Source organism: Aulonocara stuartgranti (assembly GCF_965226115.1).
Source record: "Aulonocara stuartgranti genome assembly, chromosome: 3".
NCBI classification, from domain to species: Eukaryota; Metazoa; Chordata; class Actinopteri; order Cichliformes; family Cichlidae; genus Aulonocara; species Aulonocara stuartgranti.
In genome coordinates, this window is record NC_138941.1 from 35,832,412 (window position 1) to 35,854,822 (window position 22,411).

General features: G+C 46.2%; 1 long non-coding RNA gene across 1 annotated transcript; it reads left to right on the top strand.

The window, feature by feature from the left end:
- The first annotated feature begins 10,623 nt into the window (after nucleotides 1-10,623).
- Nucleotides 10,624-20,277, top strand: LOC309703960. The gene is made up of 3 exons (XR_014276093.1): nucleotides 10,624-10,712; nucleotides 10,837-10,941; nucleotides 19,757-20,277. It is a non-coding gene; the product is annotated as an uncharacterized lncRNA (long non-coding RNA).
- The last annotated feature ends 2,134 nt before the right edge of the window (nucleotides 20,278-22,411 follow it).

The window sequence follows — 22,411 nt, forward strand, 5'->3', positions numbered from 1 at the left end:
GTCGTTGTTGTAGTGTCTGGGGCTGTGGTTGTTGTGGCTGCCTTCGTTGTTGTAGTGGTTGGGGCTGTGGTGGTTGTGGCTGCTGTGGTGGTGGCGACAGCCGTCGTAGTTGTAGTTGTTGGGGCTGTGGTGGTAGTGGCTGCCGTTGTTGTTGTTATAGCTGCCGTCGTTGTTGTAGTGGCTGGGGTTGTGGTGGTTGTGGCAGCCGTCGTTGTTGTAGTGGCTGGGGCTGTGGTGGTAGTTGCTGCCGTCGCTGTTGTAGTGGCTGGGGCTGTGGTGGTGCTGGTAGCCGTCGTTGTTGTAGTGGCTGGGGCTGTGGTGGTAGTTGGTGCCGTTGCTGTTGTAGTGGCTGGGGCTGTGGTGGTGCTGGTAGCCGTCGTTGTTGTAGTTGTTGGGGCTGTTGTGGTAGTGGCTGCCGTCGTTGTTGTTGTGGCTGCCGTTGTTGATGTGGCTGCCGTTGTTGGTAGTGTCTGGGGCTGTGGTGGTGGTGGTGGCAGCTGTCGTTGTTGTAGTGGCTGGGGTTGTGGTGGTTGTGGCTGCCGTCGTTGTTGTAGTTGCTGGGGCTGTGGTGGTGGTGGCAGCCGTCGTTGTTGTAGTGGCTGTGGCAGTGGTGGTAGTTGTTGATGTAGTGGCTGGGGCTGTGGTGGTGGTGGCTGGCGTGGTGGTGGTGGCACCTGTCGTTGTTGTAGTGTCTGGGGATGTGGTGGTTGTTGCTGCCGTAGTTGTTGTTGTGTCTGGGGACGGGGTTGTTGTAGCTGCCGTCGTTGTTGTAGTGGCTGGGGTTGTGGTGGTTGTGGCAGCCGTCGTTGTTGTAGTGGCTGGGCCTGTGGTGGTGGTGGCTGCCGTCGTTGTTGTAGTGGCCTGGGATGTGGTGGTAGTTGCTTCCGTCGTTGTTGTAGTGGCTGGGGCTGCGGTGGTGGTGGCGGTCGTCGTTGTTGTAGTGTCTGGGGCTGTGGTTGTTGTGGCTGTGGTTGTTGTTGTAGTGGCTGGGGCTGTGACTGCTGTGGTGGTGGTGGCTGCCGTCGTTGTTGTAGTGGCTGGGGGTGTGGTGGTTGTGGCTGCCGTCGTTGTTGTAGTGTCTGGGGCTGTGGTTGTTGTGGCTGCCGTTGTTGTTGTAGTGCCTGGGGCTGTGGTGGTTGTGGCTGCCCTCGTTGATGTAGTTGTTGGGTCTGTGGTTGTTGTGGCTGCCGTCATTGTTGTTGTATCTGCCATCGTTGTTGTAGTGGCTGGGGCTGTGGTGGTAGTTGCTGCCGTTGTTGTTGTAGTGGCTGGGGCTGTGGTGGTGGTTGCTGGTGTGGTGGTAGTGGCTGCCGTCGTTGTTGTAGTGGCTGCGGCTGTGGTGGTGCTGGTAGCCGTCGTTGTTGTAGTGGCTGGGGCTGTGGTGGTAGTTGGTGCCGTTGCTGTTGTAGTGGCTGGGGCTGTGGTGGTGCTGGTAGCCGTCGTTGTTGTAGTTGTTGGGGCTGTTGTGGTAGTGGCTGCCGTCGTTGTTGTTGTGGCTGCCGTTGTTGATGTGGCTGCCGTTGTTGTTGTAGTGTCTGGGGCTGTGGTGGTGGTGGTGGCAGCCGTCGTTGTTGTAGTGGCTGGGGTTGTGGTGGTTGTGGCTGCCGTCGTTGTTGTAGTTGCTGGGGCTGTGGTGGTGGTGGCAGCCGTCGTTGTTGTAGTGGCTGTGGCAGTGGTGGTAGTTGTTGTTGTAGTGTCTGGGGATGTGGTGGTTGTTGCTGCCGTCGTTGTTGTTGTGTCTGGGGCTGCAGTTGTTGTGGCTGCCGTCGTTGTTGTAGTGGCTTGGCCTGTGGTGGTTGTGGCTGGGCCTGTGGTGGTGGTGGCAGCCGTCGTTGTTGTAGTGGCTGGGGCTGTGGTGGTTGTGGCTGCCGTCGTTGTTGTAGTGTCTGGGGCTGTGGTTGTTGTGGCTGCCGTTGTTGTTGTAGTGCCTGGGGCTGTGGTGGTTGTGGCTGCCCTCGTTGATGTAGTTGTTGGGGCTGTGGTTGTTGTGGCTGCCGTCATTGTTGTTGTATCTGCCGTCGTTGTTGTAGTGGCTGGGGCTGTGGTGGTAGTTGCTGCCGTTGTTGTTGTAGTGGCTGGGGCTGTGGTGGTGGTTGCTGGTGTGGTGGTAGTGGCTGCCGTCGTTGTTGTAGTGTCTGGGGCTGTGGTTGTTGTGGCTGCCTTCGTTGTTGTAGTGGTTGGGGCTGTGGTGGTTGTGGCTGCTGTGGTGGTGGCGACAGCCGTCGTAGTTGTAGTTGTTGGGGCTGTGGTGGTAGTGGCTGCCGTTGTTGTTGTTATAGCTGCCGTCGTTGTTGTAGTGGCTGGGGTTGTGGTGGTTGTGGCAGCCGTCGTTGTTGTAGTGGCTGGGGCTGTGGTGGTAGTGGCTGCCGTCGTTGTTGTAGTGTCTGGGGATGTGGTGGTTGTTGCTGCCGTCGTTGTTGTTGTGTCTGGGGCTGCAGTTGTTGTGGCTGCCGTCGTTGTTGTAGTGGCTTGGCCTGTGGTGGTTGTGGCTGGGCCTGTGGTGGTGGTGGCAGCCGTCGTTGTTGTAGTGGCTGGGGCTGTGGTGGTTGTGGCTGCCGTCGTTGTTGTAGTGTCTGGGGCTGTGGTTGTTGTGGCTGCCGTTGTTGTTGTAGTGCCTGGGGCTGTGGTGGTTGTGGCTGCCCTCGTTGATGTAGTTGTTGGGGCTGTGGTTGTTGTGGCTGCCGTCATTGTTGTTGTATCTGCCGTCGTTGTTGTAGTGGCTGGGGCTGTGGTGGTAGTTGCTGCCGTTGTTGTTGTAGTGGCTGGGGCTGTGGTGGTGGTTGCTGGTGTGGTGGTAGTGGCTGCCGTCGTTGTTGTAGTGTCTGGGGCTGTGGTTGTTGTGGCTGCCTTCGTTGTTGTAGTGGTTGGGGCTGTGGTGGTTGTGGCTGCTGTGGTGGTGGCGACAGCCGTCGTAGTTGTAGTTGTTGGGGCTGTGGTGGTAGTGGCTGCCGTTGTTGTTGTTATAGCTGCCGTCGTTGTTGTAGTGGCTGGGGTTGTGGTGGTTGTGGCAGCCGTCGTTGTTGTAGTGGCTGGGGCTGTGGTGGTAGTTGCTGCCGTCGCTGTTGTAGTGGCTGGGGCTGTGGTGGTGCTGGTAGCCGTCGTTGTTGTAGTGGCTGGGGCTGTGGTGGTAGTTGGTGCCGTTGCTGTTGTAGTGGCTGGGGCTGTGGTGGTGCTGGTAGCCGTCGTTGTTGTAGTTGTTGGGGCTGTTGTGGTAGTGGCTGCCGTCGTTGTTGTTGTGGCTGCCGTTGTTGATGTGGCTGCCGTTGTTGTTGTAGTGTCTGGGGCTGTGGTGGTGGTGGTGGCAGCTGTCGTTGTTGTAGTGGCTGGGGTTGTGGTGGTTGTGGCTGCCGTCGTTGTTGTAGTTGCTGGGGCTGTGGTGGTGGTGGCAGCCGTCGTTGTTGTAGTGGCTGTGGCAGTGGTGGTAGTTGTTGTTGTAGTGGCTGGGGCTGTGGTGGTGGTGGCTGGCGTGGTGGTGGTGGCACCTGTCGTTGTTGTAGTGTCTGGGGATGTGGTGGTTGTTGCTGCCGTAGTTGTTGTTGTGTCTGGGGACGGGGTTGTTGTAGCTGCCGTCGTTGTTGTAGTGGCTGGGGTTGTGGTGGTTGTGGCAGCCGTCGTTGTTGTAGTGGCTGGGCCTGTGGTGGTGGTGGCTGCCGTCGTTGTTGTAGTGGCCTGGGATGTGGTGGTAGTTGCTTCCGTCGTTGTTGTAGTGGCTGGGGCTGCGGTGGTGGTGGCGGTCGTCGTTGTTGTAGTGTCTGGGGCTGTGGTTGTTGTGGCTGTGGTTGTTGTTGTAGTGGCTGGGGCTGTGACTGCTGTGGTGGTGGTGGCTGCCGTCGTTGTTGTAGTGGCTGGGGGTGTGGTGGTTGTGGCTGCCGTCGTTGTTGTAGTGTCTGGGGCTGTGGTTGTTGTGGCTGCCGTTGTTGTTGTAGTGCCTGGGGCTGTGGTGGTTGTGGCTGCCCTCGTTGATGTAGTTGTTGGGTCTGTGGTTGTTGTGGCTGCCGTCATTGTTGTTGTATCTGCCATCGTTGTTGTAGTGGCTGGGGCTGTGGTGGTAGTTGCTGCCGTTGTTGTTGTAGTGGCTGGGGCTGTGGTGGTGGTTGCTGGTGTGGTGGTAGTGGCTGCCGTCGTTGTTGTAGTGGCTGCGGCTGTGGTGGTGCTGGTAGCCGTCGTTGTTGTAGTGGCTGGGGCTGTGGTGGTAGTTGGTGCCGTTGCTGTTGTAGTGGCTGGGGCTGTGGTGGTGCTGGTAGCCGTCGTTGTTGTAGTTGTTGGGGCTGTTGTGGTAGTGGCTGCCGTCGTTGTTGTTGTGGCTGCCGTTGTTGATGTGGCTGCCGTTGTTGTTGTAGTGTCTGGGGCTGTGGTGGTGGTGGTGGCAGCCGTCGTTGTTGTAGTGGCTGGGGTTGTGGTGGTTGTGGCTGCCGTCGTTGTTGTAGTTGCTGGGGCTGTGGTGGTGGTGGCAGCCGTCGTTGTTGTAGTGGCTGTGGCAGTGGTGGTAGTTGTTGTTGTAGTGTCTGGGGATGTGGTGGTTGTTGCTGCCGTCGTTGTTGTTGTGTCTGGGGCTGCAGTTGTTGTGGCTGCCGTCGTTGTTGTAGTGGCTTGGCCTGTGGTGGTTGTGGCTGGGCCTGTGGTGGTGGTGGCAGCCGTCGTTGTTGTAGTGGCTGGGGCTGTGGTGGTTGTGGCTGCCGTCGTTGTTGTAGTGTCTGGGGCTGTGGTTGTTGTGGCTGCCGTTGTTGTTGTAGTGCCTGGGGCTGTGGTGGTTGTGGCTGCCCTCGTTGATGTAGTTGTTGGGGCTGTGGTTGTTGTGGCTGCCGTCATTGTTGTTGTATCTGCCGTCGTTGTTGTAGTGGCTGGGGCTGTGGTGGTAGTTGCTGCCGTTGTTGTTGTAGTGGCTGGGGCTGTGGTGGTGGTTGCTGGTGTGGTGGTAGTGGCTGCCGTCGTTGTTGTAGTGTCTGGGGCTGTGGTTGTTGTGGCTGCCTTCGTTGTTGTAGTGGTTGGGGCTGTGGTGGTTGTGGCTGCTGTGGTGGTGGCGACAGCCGTCGTAGTTGTAGTTGTTGGGGCTGTGGTGGTAGTGGCTGCCGTTGTTGTTGTTATAGCTGCCGTCGTTGTTGTAGTGGCTGGGGTTGTGGTGGTTGTGGCAGCCGTCGTTGTTGTAGTGGCTGGGGCTGTGGTGGTAGTTGCTGCCGTCGCTGTTGTAGTGGCTGGGGCTGTGGTGGTGCTGGTAGCCGTCGTTGTTGTAGTGGCTGGGGCTGTGGTGGTAGTTGGTGCCGTTGCTGTTGTAGTGGCTGGGGCTGTGGTGGTGCTGGTAGCCGTCGTTGTTGTAGTTGTTGGGGCTGTTGTGGTAGTGGCTGCCGTCGTTGTTGTTGTGGCTGCCGTTGTTGATGTGGCTGCCGTTGTTGTTGTAGTGTCTGGGGCTGTGGTGGTGGTGGTGGCAGCCGTCGTTGTTGTAGTGGCTGGGGTTGTGGTGGTTGTGGCTGCCGTCGTTGTTGTAGTTGCTGGGGCTGTGGTGGTGGTGGCAGCCGTCGTTGTTGTAGTGGCTGTGGCAGTGGTGGTAGTTGTTGTTGTAGTGGCTGGGGATGTGGTGGTTGTTGCTGCCGTAGTTGTTGTTGTGTCTGGGGACGGGGTTGTTGTAGCTGCCGTCGTTGTTGTAGTGGCTGGGGTTGTGGTGGTTGTGGCAGCCGTCGTTGTTGTAGTGGCTGGGCCTGTGGTGGTGGTGGCTGCCGTCGTTGTTGTAGTGGCCTGGGATGTGGTGGTAGTTGCTTCCGTCGTTGTTGTAGTGGCTGGGGCTGCGGTGGTGGTGGCGGTCGTCGTTGTTGTAGTGTCTGGGGCTGTGGTTGTTGTGGCTGTGGTTGTTGTTGTAGTGGCTGGGGCTGTGACTGCTGTGGTGGTGGTGGCTGCCGTCGTTGTTGTAGTGGCTGGGGGTGTGGTGGTTGTGGCTGCCGTCGTTGTTGTAGTGTCTGGGGCTGTGGTTGTTGTGGCTGCCGTTGTTGTTGTAGTGCCTGGGGCTGTGGTGGTTGTGGCTGCCCTCGTTGATGTAGTTGTTGGGTCTGTGGTTGTTGTGGCTGCCGTCATTGTTGTTGTATCTGCCATCGTTGTTGTAGTGGCTGGGGCTGTGGTGGTAGTTGCTGCCGTTGTTGTTGTAGTGGCTGGGGCTGTGGTGGTGGTTGCTGGTGTGGTGGTAGTGGCTGCCGTCGTTGTTGTAGTGGCTGGGGCTGTGGTGGTGCTGGTAGCCGTCGTTGTTGTAGTGGCTGGGGCTGTGGTGGTAGTTGGTGCCGTTGCTGTTGTAGTGGCTGGGGCTGTGGTGGTGCTGGTAGCCGTCGTTGTTGTAGTTGTTGGGGCTGTTGTGGTAGTGGCTGCCGTCGTTGTTGTTGTGGCTGCCGTTGTTGATGTGGCTGCCGTTGTTGTTGTAGTGTCTGGGGCTGTGGTGGTGGTGGTGGCAGCCGTCGTTGTTGTAGTGGCTGGGGTTGTGGTGGTTGTGGCTGCCGTCGTTGTTGTAGTTGCTGGGGCTGTGGTGGTGGTGGCATCCATCGCTGTCGCTGGGCCTGTGGTTGTAGTGACGGCATTTACATGTAGTCATACAAATGTAAATTAACCTATTCTGAGTCACCATTCCCAAATCAGTCCGTAATATGTTTATGTCTTCCCAATTCAAATATCATGTCATGAATTCATTGCAACAGTTAACACAAGAAGTTTTAGTAATTCTTGTGTTTCATATAAATTGCCCTCTCAAGTAATCTATGATACCCTGTAGAGCTAAATAATTTTTACAGTAGAACCAAGACTGCTGTCAAAGATGAGTGAATGCTGACCCAAAGCCAGCAGCCATCCCCTGTGCTTCAACACGTAACAACAGCAGCCATGCGCATTCATGCTACAGCCTTCATATTTCCCTCCCATGTTTTTTCAGTAGAATTACTGTGGTAATTGTTTTGAAGTCTCTTTGTGTTGCTTTTTTGTTTTGTTTTATCATATTGGTTTTGTGTTTATACATAAAAGATAAGAGATCATACGTGTTCTCATTAGGATAAGGATTTGGTTGTTGTGTGGGAACATCGCCTATAGTTTTATATTGTTAAATGTTATATTACAACGTGTTTTAAGTCATTTTACAGAGAAACGCAAAAAGTACTGTCAAGAGTAGTGCAATAAATACTTCCTCCTTGGAGTAATTAAGTTACATACTGCATTAAATACATTACATAATACTTTTTAGTACTTAATATATCAAGTATGCTTTTAAGTAAAATGTTCTGTGTAATATATGTAATGCATTACTCTTTTTTTCAGTAATTACGCAACACCGATACGGGCGGGAATTGATAAGAATTTTGCAATTATGATTCTATTATTATTATCACTTATCGATTCCTTATTCATTCCCTTTGGCTCCACTTCACGATCTGCAGACCATGTGGAGTGGAGAATAGTGTACCCAAACGCAGACAAAATGAAGCGTGGAAACAAACTTCATTTAACCTAGCCTAACCCAAACTGAAAAAGAGCTGTTTTATTTGATGCTGAGCAAACCAATAACAAACAGTAAATGTCAACTCTACTGAGGCAGCATGGAGCGGAGAGAATGTGGACTCAAATGCAGTTGATATCATATGGTTTCTCATCTACTAAAGAATCAAGAGGCGGTTTTTGCTGCTTTAGACAAACTAAGGCACAAGTTACTCATTTTAACTCCATTAGAGCTGATAAAACTCCAAAAGCTGGTGGCTATCCTTGACCCATGCAGATATTTTTTAACTTATTGGTACTGTTTCTCCAAAAAGCTCTGTAGTTGACAATTATTGCGTAGATTAATAATTACTTTCTTGAACTGTCTACTACAGGTTTGTGACTGAGCTTCTTGGAGGTGAGACATGTGTCTCATGTTCAGTGGTTCTACCTGCTTTCTGCCACCTGCATCACACCATCGAGGTCTCCTTTGATGACTTAAACTACATGGTGAAATTTAAGACTGCCCTCACAAAGGACCTGTCCCAATGTGTAGCTACACTCAACCATCAGTGGCTCAAGATAGCTACTATCCTCGACCCATGCTTTAAAGATTTAAAGTGACTTGCAAGGGGAAGAGGTTTGGACCAGCCTTGAGGCCCTGCTGCAGGAAACGTGTAAAGATGCCACCACAAAGGAGCCAGCAAAGGCAAAGAGCCTCCTCCTCTCTTCATTGTCTTCAGACTCTTATTCAGATGAGGAAGCCCTGTGTAACAGGGCCCTGAGTTTGTGCAGAACAGAATCCACCATTAGCAAGAAAGACTGCCCGCTGCAGTGGTGGTCCAGTCGAGCATGGACCCACCCACAGCTGTCTGTCCTGGCCCACAAGTATTTGATTAGTCCTGCCTCTTCTGTCCCATGTGAGAGACTGTTCTCACTTGCAGGTCACATAGTAACAAAAAAGAGAGCTGCCTTGAGAAAATGCGAACAGACTAGTTTGTCTAAGTAACTGGCTGAAATAGATGGACAGTAAATAAGCATGGACGTACTGTGAGTCCAATGGGTTTGCTATATTTTGCACTAAAATGTTTGATGAGCACACTGTTTTAGCCTAATGTACAAAATAATTTTGGCTAAGGTTACTTAGAGTTTAAAGGTGAAGCTGTTCAAATACCCTTTTATGTTTCTGGCTTATTTTGTTTAAAAAGAAAAACTGCACTTTATGTTGACAGTTTTCATTATTATTTAAAGACAATACCATTTTGAAAACGTACTTAAACTACTTAAAATAGCACTTTATTTTTAAGTCTGCCCAATTTTGGCCAGGGATATTATTTTTGTTTCTCTGTTTTGCAGTTTAAATATTTTTCCCCCAAAATTAAAAGAGCTTGAGTTTACAATATTCATGTCCATGTCTTGATTCTTTCGCCCACTAAATCCCTTTTAAATAAAAAAAAAAACCATTTGCGCTTTGGGGCAAATTTTCTTGTGCGATTAAATGCGATTAATCATGGTTAATTAATTACAATAACTTCTATAAAGTAGAGTAAGATAAATATGGTACCCTAAATATTATTATTTCCTCTCTGACAACATCATAATGTGAAGTCTGGTTAAACTTTCAAGGGTCATATCACATTGTGGCATAGATAGCTGGCCAAAATGCATTACTGCATGAAAGGTCTCACTTCTATCCACATTTTCATGGAAAGCAACCTTTACCTATTATTCCTTCTGTAACACTCTAAAATAATCTCTTAATATAATTATTTTTACACTGAATTATATTGTTTCTTAAAATTGTAAAATAATAATAAGAAATTAGTTAATTGATTACAGTAATTAACAGAGCCGAAATGGATTTTCTCGGCCTTGAAAATGTTACAAGGTTTTATTTTATAGCTTAATGTTATGAGGGCTCAAAAACATTGGACAAAAATAGGAAATTTCAGCTTAGTAATTACATTTTAAGTTGTGGTAACTCCAAATACTTTAAAAGTATGAAGGCAATATTTTGTACTGCTTCATTGAATATGATAAGGCTGTATCAAAGCTGATTATGAGGGGGCTTAGTGGGAACCTTTTAACCTTTTTCAGAAATTAGTGATTTTAAATGGAATGATCCATGTGTGCTGTGTTACTGCATACTGCATACTGAGTATGAGGGACACCACTCAAGAGAGAGAAGCTTTCTCTCTTGACTCTCACAGACAAGAGCGAAAGAGACAGACAGAGAAACTACACTGTTTTTTTTTAAAGCAAAACTTTCAACAAGTATGCAAAATGTCCTCATCTCATCTATACCACACTCAAAGTTGTTACTAAACCCACTTTTTGTAGAATTTTTTTTTTTTAAAATGTAGAAATTTGGCTTCATCTTGCATCACTAAGTACAATTCACCTAGATTGTACACATTGAACTCAAGGTAATAAGTGCCTAACCATTAAAGTATTATAACAATCAGTGTTCTTACAGTCTACATATTGTCTGTAGCAATTATTTATGAGGGTATATATAGCTATGCTAAAGCAGTTCATTTATTTTGTATCAACAGTAAGTTTAGCATCACTTAACTTACCTATAAGAAGCAACAAAATTGATATCATCAGTCCAACGGCCATCGTTTAATCAGTTAAATCTGTAAAAGAAACATATGTCAAGGTTATGCGCACAGATAAATAAACAAATAAAAAAAAAACGAGTTAAAAACTCAGGATAACAGAATTTTACAAAAATACAAAAGGTTTTGATCATTAACTGTACTCATTATAACACTTCTCAATAAAAAAAAACAGTGTATGACAATTTTAAAATAACATATGTAAAATAATTCATTAGGATTAGTTTAACAACTTAGTGAAAAAATGAAAAGTCATTTTCACAGTATATGAAATCTATTTTGTATATTGTACTTACCAAAACTGAGATCAGATGAAAATGTATTAATTCTCTTTTTGTTTGTTTTTTTATCTCCTGTAGATATTCACCTCTTTGCTCTGTTAAACCTTATGTTCACACCTCTTGTGACCTTATATATTTCAGAAGAGTGAGGGCTAATGACGTATGTGAGAGATGATAGAAGAGATGAAAAACGTCACATCACAGGATTCACAAGTTTGTCAAGTGATCAACCTGAAAGTTTCTTGGCTCAGGATCACAGCCTCTCCCTTCTTTTTGTTAGTAACCTCAGTTACTCATGGACATAGAGGCAGACAAACAAATAATGAAATCCAGTAGAGCGAAAAGCAGTTGGAAGAAATGTAACATAATCAAAGTAAGCAGACATCTTTGTTTATTATAGAGTATGAGTTTTCAAAATGTTTTCACTGTACCTTGTAATATGAAACGTTTTTGTTTTTTTTAACTGGCCTTTTTCTGGCTTTATTTGATCTATTCAGTGAAGAGTGACAGGGAAGCAGACAGAGAGTGGAAAACGAATTTCCATGGGTCAGATTCAAACCCAGACTGCTCGCTCTCAACCATGTGGCAGCCTGCTCGTCCCAGTAAGCTAAACCAGCAACCCAACACAGAACTTTTTAACAAAGTGATATAGTCTGATAATATGTTGTGAGCTCAAAGCATCACAAGTAAATTTCCTCATATTTTTCCAAGTAACTAAAAACTTATGAAGTCAATATTATCAAGTTGCAAAATTATAATAATTAACAAATTGAATGGCTCCGTACTTTGCTTTTAGTCTGTATAGTGAAAAAAACAGCATTTTTATATTTCCATTCTAATAGTGTTTTTACTATTAGAGATATTTCTCTCTACATATATACCACACTCATTTGCCCAAAAATGAGGACTGATAATGCATTCAAATTTAACTCCTTTCTCATATTTTCAAACGACAGTTTTCTTGAAGAGTTAAAAAAAAATAAGGATAAAGAAACAAAGAAACAAGAACAAGACATTAAGAATATTGGTCCAGCTTAACAATTGTTTGTTATTTTTATGTATTTTATGCATTGCTACATCAACTCAATAAGCAGTTTACTTAGTAAATCATTAACTAGGCTAAAGGTTTAGTGCTATTGTCAGCTAAAAAAAATATCTAAAAACAGTAAATCTTTTCTTGAAATTCCATTGTCTCCGGTTAAGCCTTTAAAGTTCTATGGCATCGTAAAAAAATTTTTTGGAAATATTTGAGTTATGTGTAGTCTTCACATAGACACAATGTATACCCTGCTTACTCTGGTGTATTCCACACTCAAAGAAACAAACAGGCAGTATTTTGTACACTAAAATAAATACCAAATTATTAGGTCTACCTTGTACCTTAACTGCCTTTTGTTTTTTAATGCATTGGCACATGGCTCACAATATCTCAAACTCTAACATGAAAAAATGAAGCTCCTGGTGCATTTTTTTGTGTTAATGTTCATGCAAAAGAAAGTTTGGAAATGTGGTTATTGAGTCAGCAGAGCATTTGTGACCTTCGTGCACTATGTCTCAGCAGTAAACAACCACTCTTAAATGATCTGTCATTTTGTAGCTGAATACGTGTGGTTCCTAAACACTTTAATTTTGCCATAACACCACTTATAGTTGATCATGTAATATCTAGAAAGCAGGAAATTTCACAAACTGACTTGAGATCAGTTAATCTGCAAAGATTGCAGCTGAGTCTGTTTGCAAGACCTGCCGGAAATAACACTGTTCTTGATTGGTGGCTTCAGTATTTAATGGAATCTGTTCCACTTTTGAGTTACTGAACCTCATTATGTGGGTTTGAATCAGCCAAGGAATATACAAATTATGGTATCGCCAATCAAAGCTTGCATAAGAGGAGAGGTGGAGGAAGATCTCAGCCTGGGCGTCTATTGTCTCATGTAGTCTGGAAGATGAGTGGATGGTGGGGCGGGTGCAGTTTTCTCTGTGGTGGGGTTGGGTGGATTGTCCCGGGCTCTGTGGGGCCGGGGGGTGCTGCTGCGCTGGGCCCCGGTCTGGATGGGCCTGGGCCCCCTTTCCCTGGCGGGTCGCGGAGTATGGGAGTGCCTACTGGGGTCAGCGGGGGAGCTGGCCCCAGGGAGGGGTCACCTGCCCCTCCCTTCCTTCCCTCCCCATCTCCAGCTGACTCCCTCTTCCCGCTCCACCACAACCACCCACACATGCAGGGCCTTGGAGTAGGGGTATGTCACCAGGGTGCAGAGGAGGCTAGACCCCCCCCCCCCCCCGTCCCATTCTGGCTGCCTCTGCCTCAATTTTAATTTTATCCCACAACTTAGACATTAGAATAGAATATTCTTTATTGTCATTGTCACAAGTACAATGAAATTGAAAGATGTCTCCGGTCAGTGCAACATCACGAAAGATAAATACTTAAAAACTATAATAGATATGATATAAAAGATAAAAATACATATAAAATACAGTGTTCTCATACAGTAAATACACCCAAGCAATCCAGGCCTAAGGCCCCATACAGACACTCAACATATGACCTAGTTGATATATCACTCAAACAATCAATCACTCAGTCAATTTGTTAGCGCATCCAACAAAACATGTCTGAAAGTATTCCAACATCAAGGGCACAAATGACAACAGGGGCAATGAAAGTCATCTACTTTTAGTAGCATTGAGACATGATATTGCAATTGGGTAGAAACTGTGTTTGAGTCTGTTAGTCCTTGTGTATGTTGTTCTATACCGTTTACCTGAAGGCAGCAGTTCGAACATGGAGTGTCCAGGGTGTGAGGTGTCCTTTATGATGTTATGGGCTCTTTTGAGGCAGCGGGAACTGTGTAGGTCTTTCAGTTTGAGGAGAGGGCAGCCGATTGTCCTTTGGGCAGCGTTGATTACTCCCTGGAGTGCTTTCCTCTGAGCCACTGTGCAGCTAGCGTACCATATGCCTATGCAGTACGTTAGTATGCTTTCGATGGAGGCTCTGTAGAAAGACACCAGCAGTCTCTGTGTGATGTTGTTCTTCCTAAGCACTCTCAGAAAGTACAGTCTCTGTTGTGTCTTTTTCAGTAGCTCAGAGGTATTCACACTCCAGGATAGGTTTCCCTCTATGCTGACTCCCAAGAAGCGGAAGTCTGCCACCCTCTCCACATAGTCGTCGCTGATGATTAGTGGTTGGATTTCTGTCTTGTGTCTTCTGTAGTCAATTATGAGTTCTTTGGTCTTTTTCGTGTTTAGGAGAAGGTTGTTATCCTTGCACCATGAAGACAGCCGCTCCACCTCATCTCTGTAGGCAGACTCATCTCCCCCAGATATGAGCCCCACCACAGTAGTGTCATCTGCGAACTTTACAATGGTGTTGCTCTGGTGGGCGGGGGGTGCAGTCGTGTGTATAAAGCGAGTAGAGCAGTGGACTAAGCACGCAGCCCTGTGGCGACCCAGTGCTTAGATTTAGGGCTGGAGATGTGTAACGTCCCACTCTCACTCTCTGTCTGCGGTCGGTGAGGAAGCTATTGATCCACTTACAGGTGCTGTGAGGAAGCCCTAGGTCCTTTAGCTTGGCGTCCAGCTTGTATGGAAGAATGGTATTAAATGCCGAGCTATAATCCACAAAGAGCATACGCACATAGCTTCCTTGCCTCTCCAGATGTGTTAATGCTACATTGAGTGCTGTTGCTATGGCGTCCTCTGTCGATCGGTTTGCTCTGTAGGCAAACTGGTGTGGGTCAAGGCTGCTGGGTAGGGCTGCTGTGATGTGGTAACGCACAAGTTTCTCAAAGCACTTCATCACCACCGGGGTTAGTGCCACTGGTCTATAGTCATTTAGGCTAGAGATATGAGGTTTCTTGGGCAAGGGTATTATGGTGGAGGTCTTGAGGCAGGGTGGGACGTTTGACTGTTCAAGGGATTGGTTAAAAATCCTGGTGAAAATATAGGCAAGCTGGTCTGCGCAGTCTCTCAGCACACGTCCTGGTACACCATCTGGGCCGGCTGCCTTCCTCGGGTTAACAGCCCGCAGGGTGCGCCTCACTTCATGCTCCTCCAGAGTGATGATGGTACTGCTGCTGTGGGCTGTATGGTGTAGCTGTTCCTCTGAGGCATAGGGTGCAGTGACCTCAAAGCGTGTGAAGAAGATGTTCAGCTCCTCCGCCAATGCTGGGTCACCTTCAGCCATACCTGATTTGGACTTGTAGTTTGTCAGCTGCTGGACACCCTGCCACACCAGCCGGCTGTTCTTACTCTCCAGGTGGTTCTCGATCTTCTTCCTATAGTCCGCCTTGGCCTTCTTAATGCCTTTTTTCAGGTTGGCTCTAGCCCTGCTGTAGCTCTCCCTGCTTCCGGACCTGAAGGCGCTGTTCCTCTCTTTTAACAGCTGCTGGACTTCCCGGGTCATCCATGGCTTTTGGTTGGTGTAAACCCGGATCTGCTTGTCTACTGTGACAGTGTCTATACAGTGTTTGATGTAACAGAGGACACTGTTTGTGAACATTTCCAGATCTTGATGTTGGAAGATATTCCAGTTGGTTCTGTCAAAGCAGTCCTGTAGCTGTTGAGAAGCGCCCTCTGGCCATGTTGTTACAATTTTAGTGATGGTCGACGCAGTTTTCCTGATTGGGGCATATGCAGGAATTAGGAGCAGGGATAAATGGTCAGATTGGCCCAGATGTGGTAAGGGTCTTGCCCTGTAGCCCTTCTTGATGTTGGAATAGACTTTATCTAAGGTGTTAGCCACTCTCGTGGCACACTTCACATGCTGGTGGAAATTAGGGATAGCTGTTTTTAAATCCACCTGATTAAAATCACCCGCTATAATGTGCACTGCGTCAGGGTATTTATTGAGTTTATTGTTGATGTTCGTGTGCCCGGCAGCCTTCTTCCTCCTTCTCTCTCGTCGCCGTCTGCGTCTCCCTCCCGCCGGAATAGTAATCCAAGGAGCGCCCGGTCTCCTCGCTACTTCCTCTGGTATTTTGTGTGTGTGGATAAATTCCATGGTCACGCTCACACGGTAACTCATTCCGATCTTAAGAAGATCATGTCTGCTGAAGATGTTATTCGCTTGACTGATCGCGCACAAAACAAAACACAAAACGTACAAAGATAACCAAACACCACACCGACCAGTGGTACATCGAGCTGCTGCAACTGTGTGCGCCGCCGCCATTTTAACAGTTCTCACACTCTCATTACACATACATATAGGATCTTGGGGGTGGGCACGATACACGGAGTCCAAATTACCATCAGGGTGTACACCTCACCCCTGGCGTCGTTGCCCACCTCTCAATTTTAAATACACGTAGACATTGAGGGCTAGCAGGAGGGACTATGCGCTTACCTGCTGCTCTCTGGCAGGTAGCTCCATGCCCTCCTGGGTTTTAATTGCACACATGCATCAACACTACAATGAGCGGGTGGAGGGAGGTTTGGAGTCTTCTCTCACCCCCATTCTCTGCGGCCTGCTGGAGCGGGGGGGCTAGGAGGAGTTGGCCGTCCGACTGCGGTCTGGAGTGTGGGGCCGCCCTGCTGCTGCGGAGTCGGGGCGGTCTGCCTCTCCCCACCGCAGGGAAAAGGGTAACACCACCTGGGTCTGGGTGCAGTTCCCCCCTCCAGGGGCAAGGGTACCTAGACCCGGTTTGTAGAGTACGCTTGGGGAGTGTGATCGTGTGTACAGCGTCTCTTTATGTCTGTCTCCACGTTGGTTGAGTGTGGAGTAAGTGCATATGAGAGCATGAGGGTGGGAATGGATGTTTGTGTCTGTGTGTGCCTGTATGTCTGTGTCTATATGTCAGGTTGGGTATCAGACACCACCTCTCTGGGGACATCTCAGGCCCTCCAAGGTTTGGAGGCCTATCTCCCCCCACCACCACTTCCCCTGCCAGTGGCGGACTCCCTCAGGTGTCGGTGCGTTGGTGGTTCTTTGTGTCTGGGGGTGGGCGTCCGGGTACACACCAGCTCACTCCTTGGCGGCCGCTTATCGGGGCCTGGAGCCTGGGGCTCGCTCGGGCCACTTCGGAGGTGGGGTGCCCCCGGCCTCTCGGCCTGGGGCTCGGTCACTCAGGCACGGCTGGCTGCCGGCGGAGCTCACGGCGCGTCACTGCAACTCCCCCTGGCTTCTGCTCCTGCTGCTGAGTGAGCCCTCATCTGGGACTCTCCTCAGCTCTTACTGGGACAGTGGCGCGGCTGCCCCTCTATTGGTCTTCCTTGGTCTCTTGTGTTCTGGGGGCCTCTGGATGTCTGGAGTTTTGATCTCCTCCATACCTGCTTCATACCCTGGAGGACGGGGCTGTGGCTCCCCACACTCCCTAGCAGATCGTTACATGGAGAAACCTTTGGAATGCAAGCATATGCTGATCCACACAGGTATGCACACAGGTGTACACACGGGTATTCACAGACGCGGACTACAGCTTTCTTGGCTGCTGCCTCAAAGCACATTGTGCGCTGTCTATCTTGCGTGCTGCACAATATCGTTTATTATTTAGTACCTACTGATCTCTACTGCTAGCTAGTTTATTGTGATGGTGCTGTTTTTTTTATTATGTTGCTCTTTGTTGTTTGCTTTCTCTTCTGTTTTTTTCTCCATACAGGTGACCCAGGTGTTTGTTTTTTCTTTCTTCCCCCCCTTCTCACCGTCTCTTCTCCCCTTTGGTTTTCTTTCTCTCCCTCTCTTTCTTTCATTCTTTCTCCCTGTCCTATCCCCCAGTCATGTCTGTCCCGTTTGTAGCAACTGAAAATAAAATAAATTCATAATTATAACAAAGGTCAATCAAATGGACCAATATGGCAAAGCCATGATGATCCACTTGGTAAAATAAATCCACTTGGCATCTTTCTTGGCCTTAAGACAACAATTCTGATGGCTAAAGATCCAAACGGGACACAAAAAAAAAAAAAAAAAGCTTGCATAAACTGCCTAACAATAAGGTTCAGGACTGATTTAATACCGTAAACACTTGAACAAACATAAAGAAAGGCCTTTTGTCTGGATAAAAGTAATCATCCTTTATTAATAAGCATTATTTATCCATGAATGATGCTTGAGATCTAGTATGTTATGTAAGCAGCTGTTTTTACATTTATTTTTAGAATCGAGCAGGTACATGTGCGTCACTTTCACTGTTGTTTATAACAAGGTGGGGTTCTTTCTTGTGAAACAGCTTCATGCCAGTGAACAATCATGTAGACAAATGGCATCTATCACATTGTTTTCAAACCATTTCTAATCCACTCAGATTTAATTCTGACCTTTTAGTTTGTGATTTAAGGACAACTGACGTGTTCTACAAAGAAACATGAAACTTAATTAGATGTATAGCTACATGTAGCACTTAGTGCACTTTAGTTAATTCCTCTTAGCTTTTTTTAAGACAAAGTGCAGCAAATCGGAGAATATGAAAGAAAAATAAATCTGCAGCAGACAGTCAGTCGTACCACACAGTAATCCTCATGCACTACTGAGTTTATTAATCTTAATACATGTTGATGGACTCAAGACATTTTAAGACTCAAGAGGTTTATTGTCATTTCAAATGGTGTCACATGACTTTAATTTTATGCTTTAGAGTTGACTTGAAAAAATGTTCCAAGACTTGTGACTTGACTTGGACTTTTGTACCAATGACTTGGGATTTGACTTGGACTTGAACCTGTTTACTTGAAAAGACTTGATATTTTACCCCAAATCTAAAATTTAACACACACATATTATATAAAAAAGTGCACACCATTAATTATTTCATTATTTCATTGATTCTTTCCACACTCCACTCCACTGTGTGTGACATGCAAGAAGAGAATCACAGATGGAGATGGAACAACTTCCAACTTTGTCCGACATTTGAAGTTGCATAAAGAATGGTGGGTGGTACTTTTCTTTTGCTACGATGAGATAGCTGACATAGCTAACTTCATCTTATTAGCAAATGTTCTCTGGGCAACATTGATGATACAGTTTGGCTTTAACATTTATGATATTTTTGTCATGCTATTTTAAATCTGGTCCTACAAGCTCATTCAAGAATAACATGCAGCTTTTTAGTTCAGAATTGTCAGTGAATGGTGAGCGGGGGTCGACCAGAAAGTGGGCTCTGTACCTGAACTCAGGGAATAGAGTTTCTCTCTGTCTCCTTCCCATCATTAAACCCATAGATTTAATGCAGAGTTTTGAGAAAAGTGTTTTAATAAACCAATAATCAAGTCACGTAGACTTGATTATTGGGAAATAATTGTCTATTGTGGAAAACACAAAGCACTTTCCGACAGTAGTTGACGGCAAATACAGCAAATATGTCGCAGAACATCAAAAACAGAGAACCTTGCTGCTGAGAAACGTTCAATGTTAAAAACTCAGTTGAGCGACACTGATCATGTTTCAGTTACTGTGGACATTTGGTTGGACCAAAAAGATGAGGGGTTTCCTTGGCATCACTGTGCACTGGATAAAGAAAGAGACAGAGAGAATACAGTTGAAATCCAAACTGCTGGCCTTTGACCGCTCCAAAGGATTACACACTGGTGACAGAATCTGTGAGAAATTTTAAGCTAAATGTGACGAATACAACATCAAAGACAAACTAGACTATATTATTCGTAACAATGCTTCCAATATATGAAAAGCATTCACTGTGTACTTCCTCACTGAGCAAGGTGAGAAACATGATAATGATGGTGATCATCTTGACAATCCAGAGTTCTGGCATGATTGTGAAGACAGTTAAACTTGTCAGGTACTGACAGCTCCTGAAGCATTTGAAGTGTTGGAATGTGGAAATTTCAACATTGCTTGAAAAAACTGCCAGCTAGCAACGTCCCTCTCACCGGTAGGCAATGTTCCTTCTAAGCTGCGCACTTGCGCAATTGCGCACTGCTGGCAAGGTCTCTGCGCACAGAAAATCTGCGTTGCGCAAAAAAAAAAAAAATCTAACCTGAATTTAAATCCCTGTGATGATTTTGTGGATAATTAAAGTCAGTCATATATCCACAAACACAACAAGCTGAAAGTCAGTGATGCTGCTCGGTTTGCAGTCCTGAATATCACGGCACAAGCAGAATTCACTGCAATGTTAATGTTAGCTATGTTATATTGCTGCCTCTGTTCGGTGGTGTCGAGCCAAACGGTCTTTAACGTGTGTTTGAACGAGCTGACGGTTCACTCGTTAAGCTGAAAGATAGATGCTTTAATCGCAGGAGTCACACATGTGTTCACTGTACCATCTGGGAACTCTTCTTGTTTCGTAATAACACAAACACTAAATCCTCCTCCTTTTGTGCTGTTTTGTAGCAGTGTATACACCTGAGACTTTCACCTGTCTGTCTGTCCTGCACTCGCTCTCTGTTTCCTTCTCTCTGATTGTGTAATAAAAGTATGAACATGTGTTTATAAGTCACACTTGTGTTTGAATCCTGCAGCTTATCACACATTTGATTTCCATGTGTGACAACTGCAAGTGTCCAGAGTGAGGACAGACTGAGGGACCCACTGCTGCACATCATCTGTGAGGCTTTGCACCCCTGATGATCCACCAGGACAAACTCAACAGTGTGTGAGGAAGAGGAGGAGGAAGAGCCAGCAGCAGCTGACAGATGGAGAGAATAGACAGACTGTTCCCTGTTTGTGAAGGACTGCTAGAAAAGTTTAACATAACTAATTGTCTGTCCTGAATCAGTCTTATTAGGTAATGTTCAAATCATTTTATCATTCCAGTGTTTTCAGTGTGGGAGAAAGTACTCAGGGCCTTCAAGTTACACACTATGAAAGGCAGCAACAAGTTTAATATTCAGAAACCTGAAGTATGTATCAGCAGCAGAATGGACCTAAAAATAAATGTTTGTTCCAGTTCTATGAAGCTTTGAGTATTTTGGATTAGTAGCACTGCTGTGTTTGTTGCATCATATTGCTGTAATTGTTTATATGCTTTATATATTCTGAGGTAAGTTTTTTTCAGTATTACAGTACACTACAGTACTTTAATCCATAGTTCCTGATTAATGAGGAGTTACTGAAGTACAAGCTTTTAAAAAAAAATTGTTACTGTCTTTACAGATGTGGCAAGAGACTGAAAACATGCTGTTGTTTGCACATATTTAATATTCAGCTCTGCACAGGAGCTGCAGCAGGGTGCAGCCTGTTGTTTTTACAGTGTAACACTTGTAATAAAAGTACAGTAACAGTAATTAGTGACTGAGTAGCCCGGAGCGTTTCTCTTGATTTCTTTTGTCAAGGTAAATTCATTCACCTGCACAGATTAGCTAAACGAACCCTGACAGCCGAGTCCTCATCTTAGCTAGCTTATGCTTAGCAAACTTATGGGAAAGGAGACCCCTTGGACATAAATTAGCGTGATGAGAACTATTGAAAACAAAAGAAAGAATCTTTGGAAAAAATTATCTAAGGAGAATTAATTAATTTTAGTCTGACCCCAGTCCCATCCGCTAACATGGAGGAGGTGGGATTCATGACCTATACTGCAGCCAGACACCAGGAGGCGATAGAGACGTTTTGGCTTCATTTTTGGGGAGCTGTCACGTCGTCCATGTTTTCTACAGTCAATGGTGAAAAGGTATCCAGCTAGGGCAGACATGATTCTGCAGGTCACCTGCCCAGTGGACAAAAAGAAATAAAATAGTTGTGTTGATGAATGATAACATGAAGAGTGTTTGGTGTTTCTCAGCCTGAAACAACTATAATGCTACTTTTCTGAGAATAATGAAAATGTGATGAGAGAGGAACACAAAAACATACAGAAAATGCATTAACTATACCAACCCGAAACGCATACACAATAAATTATACTCATGAAGACCAGACAGCATCTTAAGCATGAGATTCTGTTTGTCATCTTGTCCAAGTCACTAGTAAGATGAAAGTGATACATAAACTAGTGGACTGAATATTATAGGAGGACAGATGGTTGCATCATAGAGGAGAAAACAGAATGCTGATCAGAGGTCTTAAATGAGTGAGCTGAGTGAGCTGATTGTGAGTTTCTGGTGTGTGAAGAAGTTTTACCATGGCACACATTTGTACGGTGGCTGGGAAGTGCAAAGCGCAACAAATTAAAAATCCACAACAAATTAAAAAACAGCAACAAATTAAAAAACCGCAACAAATTAAAAATCCACAACAAATTAAAAATCCACAACAAATTAAAAAACGGCAACAAATTAAAAAACGGCAACAAATTAAAAAACTGCAACAAATTAAAAATCCTTGACGGAAAGGGATTGTCTGAAATACCGGAAGTGACACAACGATTAGCCTTATGGAGAGTGATGTCACGAGAGGGGGCGTGGCCAGGTTTTTTGTTTGAGGTGCCATGTTTCTGGGCCGAACAAAGCGCTAGCGAAAGAGGAGCGAAAGTACACGGATGACACCAGCTATGGTTCGTACTTGCTGTGCGGTCGGTTGTAAAGTTAGATCGCACGACCGGCAAGGGAATAAGGTTGAAAATGGTTTATCTTTTCATTCTTTCCCCACCTGGAAGCAACATGAGGCAGCTCATGTATTGGATGTTACCAAAAGAAGGCGTCTAGTCTGGATAGCAGCTGTGAGACCAGCTGATATCCAGTTCTCTTCAATCTCCAAATATCTGTTGGTGTGCTCCAGACATTTTCATTCCAGTAAGTTATAGATATGTTCATATCACTCTTTATCGGTCTTTTAAGTCTGACATCACTAGCCGTGTCTTGGCTCAAACTCCCAAGAGCACCTGCAGGTCCATAAATCACACGATCACTGTGGCATCACTGAGTGTTGAAAAACTATCTAAAGTCTTTCATCTGCAATAAAATGATCGGCGTTCTGCTCTACCATGTGTAACAATTGAGTTTATCATCCAGGCATACATGAAAACGAAATTAGCAGGAAGTTAGCTCGCTAGATTGCATCTAAATACAATATAGCATGTCCTAACTGAGGGATTTTGGAAACAAATTAAAACGTACAGCTCTGCTAGTGTCACCTACAAGACACTTTTCTTTAATGTTACTATTACTCTCACAACCACACATAACTATAAGTGGTGCACAATTCTGAATCTGTCAACCCTTTTGCCAACAAAAGAA